We start from the raw sequence: 12,891 nt of genomic DNA on the forward strand, positions 1-12,891 counted from the left end.
AGCCGTCCTGGAAACATATATTTTCAGGGCCCTGACAACGTCTAGCAACTTGGAGTCCTCCAAATCCTTAGTAGCTGCAGGTACCACAATAGGCTGGTTCAGGTGAAACGCTGACACCACCTTAGGGAGAAATTGGGGACGAGTCCTCAATTCCGCCCTATCCATATGGAAAATCAGATAAGGGCTTTTACATGATAAAGCCGCCAATTCTGACACTCGCCTGGCTGAAGCCAAGGCCAATAACATGACCACTTTCCACGTGAGATATTTCAGATCCACGGTTTTTAGTGGCTCAAACCAATGTGATTTTAAGAAGCTCAACATCACGTTGAGATCCCAAGGTGCCACAGGAGGCACAAATGGGGGCTGAATATGCAGCACTCCTTTCACAAATGTCTGAACTTCAGGTACTGAAGCTAGTTCTTTTTGAAAGAAAATCGACAGAGCCGAGATCTGTACTTTAATGGAGTCTAGTTTTAGGCCCATATTCACTCCTGCTTGCAGGAAATGCAGAAATCGACCTAGTTGAAATTCCTCTGTTGGGGCCTTTTTGGCCTCGCACCATGCAACATATTTCCACCATATGCGGTGATAATGCTTTGCCGTAACATCTTTCCTGGCCTTAATAAGCGTAGGAATGACTTCTTCCGGAATACCCTTTTCCTTTAGGATCCGGTGTTCAACCGCCATGCCGTCAAACGCAGCCGCGGTAAGTCTTGGAACAGACAGGGCCCCTGCTGTAGCAGGTCCTGCCTGAGCGGTAGAGGCCACGGGTCCTCTGAGAGCATCTCTTGAAGTTCCGGGTACCACGCTCGTCTTGGCCAATCCGGAACCACGAGAATGGTGTTTACTCCTCTCTTTCTTATTGTTCTCAATACCTTTGGTATGAGAGGCAGAGGAGGGAACACATAAACCGACTGGTACACCCACGGTGTCACTAGAGCGTCCACAGCTACCGCCTGAGGGTCCCTTGACCTGGCGCAATATCTTTTTAACTTTTTGTTGAGGCGGGACGCCATCATGTCCACCTGTGGTTTTTCCCAACGGTTTACCAGCATCTGAAAGACTTCTGGATGAAGTCCCCACTCTCCCGGGTGGAGGTCGTGTCTGCTGAGGAAGTCTGCTTCCCAGTTGTCCACTCCCGGAATGAACACTGCTGACAGTGCTAGTACATGATTCTCCGCCCATCGGAGAATTTTTGTGGCTTCTGCCATCGCCATCCTGCTTCTTGTGCCGCCCTGTCGATTTACATGGGCGACTGCCGTGATGTTGTCTGACTGGATCAGTACCGGCTGGTGTAGAAGCAGGGATTTTGCTTGACTTAGGGCATTGTAGATGGCCCTTAGTTCCAGAATATTTATGTGAAGGGAAGTCTCCTGACTCGACCATAGTCCTTGGAAGTTTCTTCCCTGTGTGACTGCCCCCCAGCCTCGAAGGCTGGCATCCGTGGTCACCAGGACCCAGTCCTGTATGCCGAATCTGCGGCCCTCTAGAAGATGGGCACTCTGCAGCCACCACAGTAGAGACACCCTGGTTCTTGGAGACAGGGTTATCAAGCGATGCATCTGAAGATGCGATCCGGACCACTGGTCCAACAGGTCCCACTGAAAGATTCTGGCATGGAACCTGCCGAAGGGAATTGCTTCGTAAGAAGCCACCATCTTTCCCAGGACCCGCGTGCAGCGATGCACTGATACCTGTTTTGGTTTCAGGAGGTCTCTGACTAGAGATGACAACTCCCTGGCTTTCTCCTCCGGGAGAAACACTTTCTTCTGGACTGTATCCAGAATCATACCCAGGAACAGTAGCCGTGTCGTCGGAACCAGCTGTGACTTTGGGATATTCAGAATCCAGCCGTGCTGGTGCAGCACCTCCTGAGATAGTGCTACTCCCACCAACAACTGTTCCTTGGACCTCGCTTTTATTAGGAGATCGTCCAAGTACGGGATAATTAAAACACCCTTTCTTCGAAGGAGTATCATCATTTCCGCCATAACCTTGGTGAATACCCTCGGTGCCGTGGACAGTCCAAACGGCAGCGTCTGGAATTGGTAATGGCAATCCTGTACCACAAATCTGAGGTACTCCTGGTGAGGATGGTAAATGGGGACATGCAAGTAAGCATCCTTGATGTCCAGGGATACCATGTAATCCCCCTCGTCCAGGCTTGCAACAACCGCCCTGAGCGATTCCATCTTGAACTTGAATTTCTTTATGTACGTGTTCAAGGATTTCAAATTTAGAATGGGTCTCACCGAACCGTCCGGTTTCGGTACCACAAATAGTGTGGAATAATAACCCCGGCCTTGTTGAAGTAGGGGTACCTTGATTATCACCTGCTGGGAATACAGCTTGTGAATTGCCGCTAGCACCGCCTCCCTGTCTGAGGGAGCAATCGGCAAGGCAGATTTTAGGAACCGGTGGGGTGGGGACGCCTCGAATTCCAGCTTGTACCCCTGAGATACTATTTGCAGGATCCAGGGATCCACCTGTGAGCGAACCCACTGATCGCTGAAATTTTTGAGGCGACCCCCCACCGTACCAGGCTCCGCCTGTGGAGCCCCACCGTCATGCGGCGGACTTGGACAAAGAAGCGGGGGAGGACTTTTGCTCCTGGGAACCTGCTGTTTGTTGCAGCCTTTTTCCCCTACCTCTGCCTCTGGACAGAAAGGACCCGCCTTTTCCACGCCTGTTTTTCTGGGTCCGAAAGGACTGAACCTGATAAAACGGCGCCTTCTTAGGCTGTGAGGGGACATGGGGTAAAAATGCTGACTTCCCAGACGTTGCTGTGGAAACTAGGTCCGAGAGACCATCCCCAAATAATTCCTCACCCTTATATGGTAACACTTCCATGTGCTTTTTTGAATCTGCATCTCCTGTCCACTGGCGAGTCCATAAGCCTCTCCTAGCAGAAATGGACAATGCACTTACTTTAGATGCCAGTCGGCAGATTTCCCTTTGTGCATCTCTCATATATAAGACTGAGTCTTTTATATGGTCTATGGTTAACAGGATCGTGTCTCTGTCTAATGTGCCAATATTTTCTGACAGTTTATCTGACCACGCAGCGGCAGCACTGCACATCCAAGCTGACGCAATAGCTGGCCTAAGTATAATGCCTGTGTGTGTATATACAGACTTCAGGATCGCCTCCTGCTTTCTATCAGCAGGTTCCTTGAGGGCGGCCGTATCCGGAGACGGTAGTGCCACCTTTTTAGACAAACGTGTGAGCGCTTTATCCACCCTAGGAGGTGTTTCCCAACGTGACCTATCCTCTGGCGGGAAAGGGAACGCCATTAGTACCTTCTTAGGAATTACCAATTTTTTATCAGGGAAAGCCCACGCTTCTTCACACACTTCATTTAATTCCTCTGACGGGGGAAAAACTACGGGTAGTTTTTTCTCCCCAAACATAATACCCTTTTTAGTGGTACCTGTATTTATATCAGAAATGTGTAACACCTCTTTCATTGCCTCAATCATGCAGTGAATGGCCTTAGTGGGCATCAGGTTAGACTCATCGTCGTCGACACTGGTGTCAGTATCAGTGTCGACATCTGGGTCTGCTTGTGGTAGCGGGCGTTTTAGAGCCCCTGACGACCCATGCGACGCCTGGGCAGGCACGAGCTGAGAAGTCGGCTGTCCCACATTTGGCATGTCGTCGATTTTCTTATATAAGGAGTCTATACGTGCACTCATTACTTTCCATAAGCCCATCCACTCAGGTGTCTGCCCCGCAGGGGGTGACATCCCTTCTAAAGGCATCTGCTCCGCCTCCACATCATTATCCTCATCAAACATGTCGACACAGCCGTACCGACACACCGCACACACACAAGGAATGCTCCGAATGAGGACAGGACCCACAAAAGCCCTTTGGGGGGACAGAGTGAGAGTATGCCAGCACACACCAGAGCGCTATATAATGCAGGGACTAACTGAGTTATGTCCCCTATAGCTGCTTTTTATATTATATATATTACGCCTAAATTTAGTGCCCCCCCTCTCTGTTTTTACCCTGTTCTGAAGTGTAGACTGCAGGGGAGAGCCAGGGAGCTTCCTTCCAGCGGATCTGTGAAGGAGAAATGGCGCCAGTGTGTCTGAGGGAGATAGCTCTGCCCCTTTTCCGCGGCCTATTCTCCCGCTTTTTCCTGGATTCTGGCAGGGGTATTTACCACATATATAGCCTCTGGGGCTATATATTGTGGTATTTTGCCAGCCAAGGTGTTTGTTATTGCTGCTCAGGGCGCCCCCCCCAAGCGCCCTGCACCCTCAGTGACCGGAGTGTGAAGTGTGCATGAGGAGCAATGGCGCACAGCTGCAGTGCTGTGCGCTACCTTGGTGAAGACTGATGTCTTCTGCCGCCGTTTTTCCGGACCTCTTCTTGCTTCTGGCTCTGTAAGGGGGACGGCGGCGCGGCTCCGGGACCGAACACCAAGGACTGGGCCTGCGGTCGATCCCTCTGGAGCTAATGGTGTCCAGTAGCCTAAGAAGCCCAATCCGGATGCAAGCAGGCGAGTTCGCTTCTTCTCCCCTTAGTCCCTCGCTGCAGTGAGCCTGTTGCCAGCAGGTCTCACTGAAAATAAAAAACCTAAACTATACTTTCTTTCTAAGGGCTCAGGAGAGCCCCTAGTGTGCATCCAACCTCGGCCAGGCACGAAATCTAACTGAGGCTTGGAGGAGGGTCATAGTGGGAGGAGCCAGTGCACACCAGGTAGTCATAAATCTTTCTAGAGTGCCCAGCCTCCTTCGGAGCCCGCTATCCCCATGGTCCTTACGGAGTTCCCAGGATCCACTAGGACGTCAGAGAAAAGGCTATGACACTTTGTACCACTTCCTTAGGCTTGTCTAAAGTGCATTCTAGTTTTGGCACCTTAATATTACGTAAAGTAACTTTTTATAGAATTTGACAGCTGATAAGAACAAACTGGCCCATCTAGTCTGCCCCTTTTTTAACCCTGACCTATTTGATCCTTGGTTCTTTATAAGGATAATCATACGTCTTACCCATGCATGTGTAAATTGCTCTACTGTATTAGCATCCACCACCTCTGATGGGAGGCTATTCCACTTATCCACTACCCTTTCTTTGAAGTAATTTTTCCTCACATTTTCCCTGAACCTATATCTGTCCAGTCTAAGGGTCTAATTCAGACATGATCGCTGTGTGCGTTTTCATACAGTGGGCGATCAGGTTTGAACTGCACATGCGCAGGTGCTACAGTGTGCCGGCACATGCTAGAGATGCGATCGGCATCTCAGCCCAGTGATCACCTCTGCCTGATTGACAGGCAGAGGCGTTCGCTGGGCGGGAGGGGGTGGGCCAGCGGCGTTGGGCCGCCGTTTTGGGGGCACGGTCTGGGCAATGCAGGCATGCCCAGACCATGTGGAGAGCGGGTCACATGCAGCCGCTGCGGCCCGGAGAGCGACGGGTAGCTCCCTGACAGCGCGCAGGAGCTGCGCTGGTAGGGAGCTACAGATGGAGCCTCCATTATCTTGGCTGTTTCTCTGCCTAAACAGAGGTTTAGTCGCACTTAGACGATAGCTTAGGTTGCTGAGTTTAATCACCGACAGGCGCATTGAGGCACGACTACATACTCAGTATGCAATACACATCTCCACCACTGGGTGGCTAATGCTGCACTAATCCAGTACTTTAGATCGAATAGCGGCGGATTGATCTACAAGCTCTAGCAAATGGTCAGTGACGGCTGTAATGTTAATATACAGTCCTGTACTGCATACTGTACACACAGATGGTGACCAATGGTCAGATGGAGAGAGTAAAAAAATAAAAAAATAGTTTATACAGACGCAAACGAACGTGGTAAAACCTTGTCAATTGCCATGTTACTGCATGTGAGCGTCCAAGTCCCATAGCCAAAGCAATAGACTGAAAACTAAAATGGTGTATGCAGATGCAACTAATGTGTGAAAGGAATAATGTAGTTCATTGACTTTAAAGTATGTACAGTCAGTGCACTGTATGTTTTGAACTATATGAGCGTCCAAGTCCCCTAACGGCATAAACGAGCACCAATGGGAAGGAATCGCTGCTTGCAGTACTTTTACACATGAACTTGTGTATCTTCCATGCAGCAATGTGGGCAAGTGGTGGAGGCTTCTGCCTCCCACGCTTAGAGTCCCGGGTTCGATTCCCAAAGTGTGAATGTATTTTTTTTCTGACTCACTTTATTATTATTTTTTCCTTTGTAATCCATTGTAATACATTCAATAGAAGTGTGCACACAGGTTTCACATAAATCAGGGTAAGTCTGCAGGAGCATCTGATTCCGCTATCTAAAATACACAGCGATAATGAGGACCCATAGACATACCAATAAATATAAATTAGTGTATCCTGACGCAATTAACTGTTCGAGCAACAGAGTACTGTAGATCATCGGCGATAGAGAATCTGTGTTGTACTTTATGAGAAGGGATCACTGTTACTGTACCATTTACACACCTATCAAAGCGACTGCAGTTCTCTATCTGATTTTCATATACAGTATACTGTAGTATTGTGTTGTTCATTTATTGTAACCTGACCTCCCTCCCTGTCTACTGTATGAACTGTGTAGGCTCCCCCGGGGGAAGGGGGAAGTGGGATGGAGGTAGGGGGAGGTAGTGCTGGGTGCAATATGAACAACCTGGGATGCCTGAGATGCATGCCGTCTGGAACGTACACCGTCTGGGACGCACAACGTCTAAGATGCCAGGGCCCGTCCTTATTCCCTCAGTGAGCTCCGACTCCTCGTTTGCTGGTGGGACCATGCTCCTGCCACAAACGAGGAGAAGGTGAGAGCGTCCCTGAGGGCACGCAGGAAGATCCTCCGGAAGTATAACCGGAGTTGGGCGGTGAGGTCACTCCAAAGGCGATGGAGTGACCTTGTCCGGAGGACCCCAAGATGCCTGCAGGCCATTCATGACTGTAAGTACAGTATAGTAGATTGCTGTACTTTAAGTTACTGTAATTACAGGTACTGTATAAAACAGGGTCTGCTGTAGCAGCAGGTATCCGGTTCATACAGTACCTGTGGTAAGCAAATGGTTAAACAAGGTCAAGTTTAAATACATTTTTCCAACTTTTTTTGCATGTACTATACATGTCAAAAACGATACCGCCTAGGTCGACACCAATTGGTCAACAGTTACTACAGTAGGTCGACACCAGATATAGGTTTACATGGCCGTTAGGTCGACATGGCAAAAGGTCGACATGAGTTTTCGAAATTGTTTTCTTTTTTTAAAACTTGTTTATACAGTTCTTTATGATCCACGTAGACTACGATTGTGAATAGTAACCTGTGCCAACCACAGCGAGGCACCTTGCCTGAAGCATGGCGAGGGGACATGGGGCACTAATTGGGGTTCCCCTTCACTTTACGAAGAAAACGACACCCAAAAAAACATAAAATACTCATGTTCACCTTTTTCCATGTCGACCTTGATGCCTTTCCTTAAATTGGTGTTAAAAAATGTTTTCAAACATTGAGTATTGCCCTTTTGACTGCCGACCTTTTACTGATGACCAAATTACTTTAATGTCTACAGTATCTTCTGTGTTACAACCATAGCAGCATTACTGTTTGCCTTAATGTACTGTAAATTACAGTCAGGTGCTGTATGGTGAGGTTCTAAGGGGCATTTATGTTGCAGATTGTGTTCTAAGGGACATTTGTGTTTCAGATACTGTAGTATTCTAAGGGCATTACTGTGGTACAGTAGATTGTTTTCTAAGGGCATTACTGTGGTACAGCCAGTGGTGCAAGTGTGCGGGTACGGCGTACCCTTAAGATTTTGACCGTGGGTACGCCGTACCGCCATCCACACACATTGTAGTGCACCAGTGACTCATCAGTGATGGAGAGAGGAGAGCGTCCTCTCCTGCACCTCTCCTGCCTGAGTCTGGTGGCCGCGGCGTGCACTGAAATGCCGGTTCGTGAGCCAATCAGAACTTGCGGACCGGCAGATAATCAGGAGCTGCCGCTGCTGGACCACGAGCCAGATCTAATTAATTTACAGGATGCTGCCGCCGCAGAACTGAGGGCAGGAGAGGGGTAGGAGGAGTGCGTGCTGTGCTCTCTTCTCCCCTCCCAGGCAGCAGCAGAAGATGACAGTGCCAGCAGCAACTAAAGTGAGTTGCACTGCTGGGGCATATCTGACATTCTGGGGGAATGTGTATCTGGCAAAGTGGGGGCATATCTGGCACTCTGGGGGCGTATGTGAATCTGGCACTGTGGGGGCATATCTAGCACTGTGGGGGCATGTGTATCTGGCACTATGGGAGCATATCTAGCACCTTGGGGGCATATATGGCACTCTAGGGGCATGTGTATCTGGCACTGTGGAGGCATATCTGGTACTGTGGGGGCATATCTTGCACTCTCGGGGCATGTGTATCTTGCAAAGTGGGGGCATATGTGTATCTGGCACTGTGGGGGCATATCTAGCACTGTAGGGGCATGTGTATCTGGCAAAGTGGGGGCATATCTGGCACTCTTGTGGGAATATCTGGCACTCTGGGGGGTTCCGGTATGAATGGTCGACCATGTTATGGTCGACAGTCATTAGGTCGACCACTATTGGTCGACATTGACATGGTTGACATGGACGACACATGAAAATGGTCGACACATGAAAGGTCGACACATAAAAAGGTCGACATGAGTTTGTAACTTTTTTTGGTGTCGTTTTTTGCGTAAAGTGACTGGGAACCCCAAATAGTGCACCGCGTCCCCTCGCATGGCTCGCTTCGCTCGCCATGCTTCGGGCATGGTGCCTTCGCTTCGCTCGGCACAGATTACCGTTCCAATCGTAGTCCACGTGGATCGTAAAGTATGGAAAAGTTCCCCAAAAGAAAAAAAACAAAAAAAAAATGCATGTCGACCTTTTCATGCGCCGACCTTTCATATGTCGACCATTTTTATGTGTCGACCATGTGTCCATGTCGACCATGTCAATGTTGACTAATAGTGGTCGACCTAATGACTGTCGACCATAACATGGTTGACCATGTGAACAGATACCCTCTGGGGGCGTGTGTATCTGGCAGGCTGGTCATAGTCTTGCCACTCTCCGCTATATTATCATTGACCATTTACCATTGAATTTATGTGGTGGGGACAGGCCATTATGCCTTTTGAGATGTGAATCTGGCTGGATTTATAGGTTAGGAACATTGGCCCCTCATGGCCTCAATGAGACGCTGGGGCTTCATTGTTTTTTATGAATATTTTTTTTTACACATTTACATATACATGTAGTTCTGAATGCCTCAGTATTTATGTGAATGCCATTTTGTATCATTGGATAGCGTGCCTCTCATTATATCAGAGAAGTTGTGGGATTGTACTCTACAGTCATTTGAGAGCTGATTGTCACGTATATCTAATATGTTTCTTATAAATGCTATGCCTTTTGTCTAAGTTTGGCTCTCTCTGCTATCCATAGTATTGTTGGTGAAGGCCACTGTTGTTTACATTGTAGCCGCGGCAACGGGCGATGGATGATGGCTTCACACGTGGGGTGATGCTGCCTTTAAAAAGGTATGTTTTAAATTTTGTATTTATCCTGATGACAAAATGCAATAACATTTCAAAACGGTGATCTATACTACTTGCTTTGGTGTGGATTTTACATGCCGGGTGCCGCCTACACGCTGTTTATATATATATATATATATAAGTTGTTTGGGTCCGGCACTCAATAAAAGATCCAATTACCCCGGTGTCCTGATCCAAAAGCAGTGTGCACTGCTGGTATACGATTCTAAATGGAACGGCACTCAGAGGCTTTTTTTATGCAAAAAAACGTGTATTAAAAGTTCAATAATACATCAATGCAGATTATCAACGTTTCGGTGCCGACACGCACCGTCGTCAGGATATGATGTATAGTATAAGCATAGAAAGACAAACACATACAACATGTACAGCTTAACTCACCCTCCTAAATACCTGTGTGATCACCATTCACCTGAGCTCCGGGCGGGTGTCCGGCGTCCTGGCGTGCGGGGGCGCTTGGCGATGACGTCATCCCGTTGTCCAGACCTTGCTGTAATCAGCGGGGCGCCTGTGCGCTGCGTCCACCCGTTGTCGGGACAACAGCCTGCAGACGTGTTAGGTAACCAAGGACGCCCTCGCGTCTCCTGGCTCTTACTGTCCTGCTGGCTGTATTTGCCGAATGCCGCTCCTTCACAGCTCTGAAAAATAAAAATGTTAAAAAGAAAACTGGAACACCCAGTAGGGGTTATGTATGCTCATAATATTAATATCCACGCACAATAGTAATGGGGTATGTGTATTATAGTATAACATCCTCAATTACAATATAACATCCTCAATTTTTTAAGGAAAATTTTTTGGTTATAGAAATACTTTCCCTAGCCATATATAGATAAATGAATTATGCTAGATACCCAACATGCCCCATTTGTAATCATAAACAATTTATATAAGGCTGTTCCAACATATCTTCTCGTTTAGGCCCCTGGGGGCCACAGTGTCCAATCTCATGATCCATCTGGCTTCCAAAATCAGTAATTGTTTGTTTCTATCCCCTCCCCGTCTGCTCATTGGTAGATGATCGATGATCATGTACCTAACACTTGTCAAAGTGTGACCATATTCCGCAAAGTGCTTGGCTACTGGTTGATCGCTATTGCCACTTTGAATTGCCGCTCGTATGGCTGATCTGTGCTGAGTGGCTCTCTCCTTAAAGGGACGTATGGTTTTGCCCACGTAGTATGAGCCACATGGGCATCGTATGATATATACAACGTAGGCCGTGGTGCATGTTACCGCATGCTTGATGGGGATGTACTTCCCACTATGTGGGTGTCGGAAGGCCTTCCCAGTATCCATATGACTGCATGTGGTGCAATGGATACACTTGTAGCACCCCTTACGATGTTGTGTGCTCCCTGTGGTAGGGAAATTGCTGAATCCAGTTATATCAGTGCGTACCACCCAGTTCTTGATGTTTCTCCCTCGTCGGAAGCTCGTCATGGGTTTTTTCGTTTTAAAACCCTTTAAGTCAGTATCAGTGCTGACTATTGGCCATAAGGCCTTAGTTGCCTGTTGGATAACACTGCTACTAGTTGTATAATTCGTTGGCCAAATTATGCGATCAACATTCTTATTTATCTTTTTATGGGTATTTAGCAGCTGTTCCCTAGGGATTTGTAAAACTTTTCTTTTATGCTGTAGAAGCAAATCTTCTGGGTATCCTCGTTTCAGGAACTTGATCATCATCTCATCCAGCTGTTTATGCAATTATTCCTGATCGCTATTAATGCGGGCAACCCTCAGCATTTGAGAGTACGGGAGTCCGGACTTTAGGGCTGTAGGATGATGGCTCTTGTACCCTAATAGTGTGTTACGATCAGTGCTCTTGCTGTAAACAGACGTAACCAGTCTTCCCTCTCTGTTTACCAGGAGAACGTCTAAGTAACTTATTTCTTTAAAGCTGTATTTATAAGTAAATTGTATCGGACCCTTAAGGGCATTAATGGACTCCACCAAGGTCACAAGTGTATCTGCTGTTCCGGACCAAAATATGATGAGGTCATCTATGTATCGCAAAAATAATTTTGAATGTTCCATAAAAAGTGGATTACTGTAAAATAGATGTCGTTCCTCTGCGTACATGTAGATGTTTGCGTATGTTGGTGACACGTTGGATCCCATGGAACAACCGGATACCTGTAAATAAAATCGTCCATCAAACAGAAAATAATTTCTGTGTAGTACCAGGCTGAGAAGTTGTATAACAAAAGCCACATTGGGTCCTATGTACTGGTTACTATTCCTGATAAATTCCTGTACTGCCCTGAGTCCGGCCTCATGCGGGATGACTGTGTACAGGCTATGTACATCCATTGTGCACATCAGTAAGTCAAATGGTGCTGTCATATAGTCATTAATGCGTAACAGGAAATTCGTGGTGTCTTTTACATAAGAATCTTCTTGAGTGATACACGGCTGTAATATCGCATCCAAGTACTGTGAGACTGGTTGATATAATGATCCCATGGCTGATACTATGGGGCGTCCCGGAGGGTTTTCTGCGTCCTTGTGGACTTTAGGGACTGTATATAGTATCGGGGTTACCGGGTGTGATTGTGTTAAAGCTTTTAACACTCTTTCAGAAATGATACCCTCTTGTTGTGCCTGTTTGAGTATGTTATCCAGCTCACTTTTGTATTTATTCACAGGATCCCTTGGTAGCTGGATATACACCGAAGTATCACTGAGTTGCCTCTGAATCTCTTTGCGGTAATCGGCGGTGTCCTGGACCACAATGGCCCCGCCCTTATCCGCTGGGCAGATGATGATGTCGGTATACTCACTCAGTTTTTTAAGTGCCTCCCGCTCTCCTTTAGGGAGATTGTATCTTGTAAATTTATTCTCATTGTTGTATTTATGTACAGAGTCATCTAATAGCCTTGTGAAGCATTTTAAAGATGGATTTAGGACCGGTGGGTCAAATGAAGATTTGATGTTTTTCCTGCAGAATTTTTCTATGGAATCTGGCCCATTAGTGCTCACAGGCACGTTTCCTGTTTTGTCTGCAAAGAATTCTTGTAACCTGAGTTTTCTGCTAAATTGATGCAGATCCTTGCCCCAGTCGTATTCAGCATGATGGTTGGTGGGGACGAAGGCAAGTCCCCTACTTAACACTGAAATTTCATCCGCTGTGAGGATTCGCTGGGACAGGTTAAAGACTGGTTCTATGTCTTTTTCCACGGGGGGCGTCCTACCCCTCTTCGTTTGACCGCCCCTTCTTGTATAGAGCCTCCTGTGTTTGGGCCCCCAGTGCGGGTACGTGCTCCTAAAGGGACGGCAGGTTGATTGCTGTTATCTTCACTTTCAGATATTACAAAAT

General features: G+C 47.4%; 1 long non-coding RNA gene across 1 annotated transcript in view; it reads left to right on the forward strand.

Annotated features, from left to right (window-relative positions):
• The first annotated feature begins 9,468 nt into the window (after nucleotides 1-9,468).
• The window catches only part of LOC135050904 (uncharacterized), a 41,654-nt gene continuing 38,231 nt past the window's right edge, over nucleotides 9,469-12,891 (forward strand). The window contains exon 1 of the long non-coding RNA XR_010241911.1: nucleotides 9,469-9,551. This is a non-coding gene — a long non-coding RNA (uncharacterized LOC135050904). The remainder of the gene's footprint in view (nucleotides 9,552-12,891) is intronic.

This window comes from Pseudophryne corroboree, chromosome 2 (assembly GCF_028390025.1).
Source record: "Pseudophryne corroboree isolate aPseCor3 chromosome 2, aPseCor3.hap2, whole genome shotgun sequence".
NCBI lineage: Eukaryota > Metazoa > Chordata > Amphibia > Anura > Myobatrachidae > Pseudophryne > Pseudophryne corroboree.